The 4363-nt window shown below is 36.1% G+C and overlaps 1 long non-coding RNA gene across 1 annotated transcript; it reads left to right on the top strand.

The window, feature by feature from the left end:
* The first annotated feature begins 1254 nt into the window (after window positions 1–1254).
* On the top strand, window positions 1255–2804 carry LOC121396149. The gene is made up of 2 exons (XR_005962859.1): window positions 1255–1604; window positions 2630–2804. It is a non-coding gene; the product is annotated as an uncharacterized LOC121396149 (long non-coding RNA).
* The last annotated feature ends 1559 nt before the right edge of the window (window positions 2805–4363 follow it).

The following is a 4363-nucleotide window of genomic DNA, read 5'->3' on the forward strand; positions in this document are numbered from 1 at the left end:
GAACACATTAAGTCCACGTAGATTGAACAAACTAATTTCTTATGCTCCCTTCTATTGACACTTTTGACTCTCTAACTGTTCAATGGGGGGTGATACAAAGCATGTGACTTTACTAATGTATGTAGGTTAGCTAATATGATAAAGGATAAGAGAGCATCTGACATAGGGGTTAAAGTTGGACAACTGTTTTATTTTTTTACCAACCTTACTCTTTAGATGCTTCTTTTCTCCAATGACACTTTGATCACTATCACTCTTTATGTACACTCTGTTTTGCTTAAACGTAAATTTACACAGATTTCTCTCTTTTCATTCACGCATGGTCTATATGTTTTGTGTTATTATTGGGTGACTAGGCCCAACTGCACATCACTAACTGGGTTAACCCCAATCACTGTCACCGATCTTCAGAGTCCCTGTGATTATTATTTTTAAATAATTTGCCATTCTTGTCAATGATTATTACCGCTGTGCATATGTAATACACCAGTATAACCCAAATATTGTAGAGATACAGACCCTGTTGGGCCCTTGAGGGGGCTTCATCCCCATAAGGACTGCTTAGTATGCCTGATAATGATGGCCACATAGCTGTAGCTTCTGTAATTTATTTACATATACAGCTTTAACAACTAAGACGCTTTTTAGACGGGAGTCCGTGTCCATATACCCCTTGCGGACAGTGACCAGGTGCCGTCCTGGACAAATAGATGGTGGACCAATCCTAGAATCCAGCGTCAGTACACTATGTCAATGGAATCAATCACTGTGGATTATATAGATTACTTCTGGAAATATACCCAGCGACTTTCTAACAACTTTCCCCTTAGTGGTGTTGATACTCATCCACTGCAACGCTTTTTGAAATAACATACTATAAATAATAAAAAATTAATAACTAAAATAAAGAACTTGACTTATTTACAATTTCTGATTATCCTCTTTATTTCAGACAGTGCCGAGCCTACCGGTGAGCACGGCTCTGCTCTGACACTTTAATTATATACCTGATCACTGTTTTTTCAGTACACTTTCACGTTACACTACCCACTTCTCTTTTTTTCTAGTGCTAAGTTTGAAAGTCTCTCTACTCTGTTCTTTTATGTTAAGGATTAGGTAGAGGGCGCTGTAGACACTGATGGGGGAAGGATGAGTCCTTAAAGCAGGAGCTGTATGTGCCTAGGGAACACGTAAAGGGAAGGCAGGAACAGGTTGATGAGGCAGATGAGTCAGACTGGATCAGGTGCAGAGCAGAACAGGACAGAGAGGGCGAAGATCAGGACTGGACTAAGCAGGATGAAGAGGGCGATGACAGGAACAGACTGGACTGTGTCCTTCCCCTACACAGTTTGCTCTAGCACGCAGGTGCATGGAGACTGAGCATTTGCTGTAACGGTATGACCCAGATAAGATAAAATAAAGGGCTCAGTTCACTGAGCGTTAACCATCCTGATAGACTGATTGAGTACAATGTGAGCGGATTACCTTGTGGATTTGGCAGCCCACAATATATACAGACATAATCTAGATTTATTTCTCGAGCCTGCTAAATCATATTTGATCCACATACAGCATATCGACTGATTGTGCTCTACAACGATCCGGTGAGTAACACAGACTCGGTAATGGTTGGACTGGAAACAGTGTATCAGTTTACTCGTCTACAAACACGAGCTTGCTAATATGTGCAATAACAATTATTCTAGGCTATTGATTTAGCTACATTGTAAAGCTTATGAACCAATTTTTTTTTCTTGTAACAGCTAAATCTCAGTTGCAATATGCAATACTATAGTGAGAAACCAATGTCTGCTTTTATATCTGCATATATGCCAAAATAGGAGGCTTATTTAACATATTTACTGGTGAGAGCTAGATACAACATTCATTACTCATACATATAATGATGTAAATAGTGTGATGCTTTTAATGCTGCACAATGGATCATGTTTAGCAATTTTTTCCACACTTAACTAATTACACTATGGGGCACATTTACTAAGCTCGAGTGAAGGATTCGAATGAAAAAAACTTTGAATTTCGAAGTATTTTTTTGGGTACTTCGACCATCGAATAGGCTACTATGACCTTTGACTTCGACTTTGATTCGAATGATTCGAAGTATAAATTGTTCGACTATTCAACCATTCGATAGTCGAAGTACTATCTCTTTAAAAAAATCTTATACTACATACTTAGCCACTTTAAACCTACCGAGGTACAATGTTAGCCTATGGGGACCTTCCCCATCACTAAGCTTTTTCTAAGCTTTTTTTGATCTAAGAAAAATAGATTAGTTTCAAAGGATTTTATCGTTCAATCAAACGATTTTTAGCATTTGCGCTAAATCCTTTCGAATTCGATATTCAAATTCGAAGGATTTTACTTCAAGGGTCGAATTCGAGGGTTTATTAACCCTCGATATTCGACCCTTAGTAAATGTGCCCCTATGTGTTAATACTTTCATTTCATTAGATGTGGTCACTTCCGTCCATTTCCCGCCACTCTGGGTTGAAAAGGGTCACAGTTTGTTTGTTGATTCACTTTTTTTACCTTTTCAATACTTTTTTATTGGTTAGCAATACAATATTCACTATTAACATGACTTATTTTTTTCCTTTACTTTCAGATAATAAATGTTCTCCTACGCAGAGGAGAGTGCAAGCATCTCGTTCAGACACATCTCAAGATAAAACAAAAGTTTCCATCATTGTTGCTGTACATATTCATATTTTTGATGCATGTGTTGCAAAGTCATAAATTGCATGCCAATAAAAGCAAAACTAATAAACTTTATAAAACGTGACTGTCTACTCTCATGTTATCAATTAACTTTATATCTAATATTCTCCTATTGTAATATATTAAATTGTCCAGATTTCTCAGCTTTAGGTTTCAGCTCAAACATTATTATTTAATTTACCTTACTAAATACACAAGCCCAATATACATTCTCAATATACTGCCATTATTACAAACTAGTGTACGTTATCCAAGGTTTCCAGATTTCAGTGTAGATATTATGTTTATCCACATTTATGCTCAACAATTTTTCGTTAACCATAATCCAGTTTATTTTGAGACGAAACATAGCTATAGGAATTGAACGTTTCTTCCAGGAGGCTGCAATAGTCTGTTTCACTGCTATGAAAATGAACTGTATCAATTTTCAAGTATATTTGTTTGACATAGGGATTACAGCATTCAGAAGTGCTTGCATGGGATCTTTTTGAAGATTAATCCCCGTGATTGAATAAATTAATGTAAATATCCTAGACCAAATTTGGAACGCCTCTTTACATTTCCACCAAATATGTAACATTGATCCTTCCATACCACAATTCCTAAAGCATAGTGACCTAGAATTAGGGTAATATTTATGTAATTTAGCAGGAACATGTACCATCCAGATATTACTTTGTATTGAGTTTCTTGTGCCAAAATATTGATTGAACTCTTGGCTGTATTTTCCCAGATCTGCTGCCAAGATGTCTCATCTATTGTTCTATTCAGTTCCTTTTCCCATTGTTTAGTATAGTTTGGGAGAGTAGAGGTCGATCTGTTTAAAATTTATTTATAAAGTATGGTTATAATTCCTCTATTACAGGGAAATTTAAAACACATTTGTTCCCAGGCGGATGAAGTTAAGACATTATTACAGTCTTTAATCACTTTATTAATAAAGTGTCGAATTTGGAGATATCTAAAGCCAGAAGGCTTGGAATTATTTTGTAATTCCAAAGCTTGCAGTTTATTTTGCAATTCCTGTATTCTTTCTTTCTTTTGTTTTTTACGAGCTGTTGCTATACTTATTAGTTCTCCCCTAAGAACAGATTTGTGAGCTTCCCATAATATTATTGGTGAAGAGACTGTATGATGATTCAGATCAAAATATTGTTTTATGGCTCCTTCTATTTGTAGTCGCAGCTGAGGAATCGCTAGGATTGCATTATTTAATCTCCATCTATGTTGTAAAGGTTTACATATTAGTGACCTTAACTCTATCAATACCAGAGAATGATCTGACCATGCTATTGGTAAAATGTTAGCAGTGATTCTATATTAGAGTTTGTGATAGGAAAATATGATCTATTCGGGAATATATGTCATGCGGGTTAGAAATGAAAGTATAGTCTTTAGTTGTGGGCCATCTTTTTCTCCAAGCATCTATTATCGACAGTATATCCAGTATTTTCTTAGCTTGGGGTGCATCTACATTAGTTTGAGAAACGTCCATATAAGTTTTGTCATGTTTAGCATTTAAGCAAATGTAAGAGTCGCCTGCCATTATTAATGGACCTTGCCGGTTTATTTGTATTACTTTCTCCAACATTTCAAAAAAGCGTCCTTACCTGCATTTGGC

The sequence above is a fragment of the Xenopus laevis genome, chromosome 7S (assembly GCF_017654675.1).
Source record: "Xenopus laevis strain J_2021 chromosome 7S, Xenopus_laevis_v10.1, whole genome shotgun sequence".
Lineage (NCBI taxonomy): Eukaryota > Metazoa > Chordata > Amphibia > Anura > Pipidae > Xenopus > Xenopus laevis.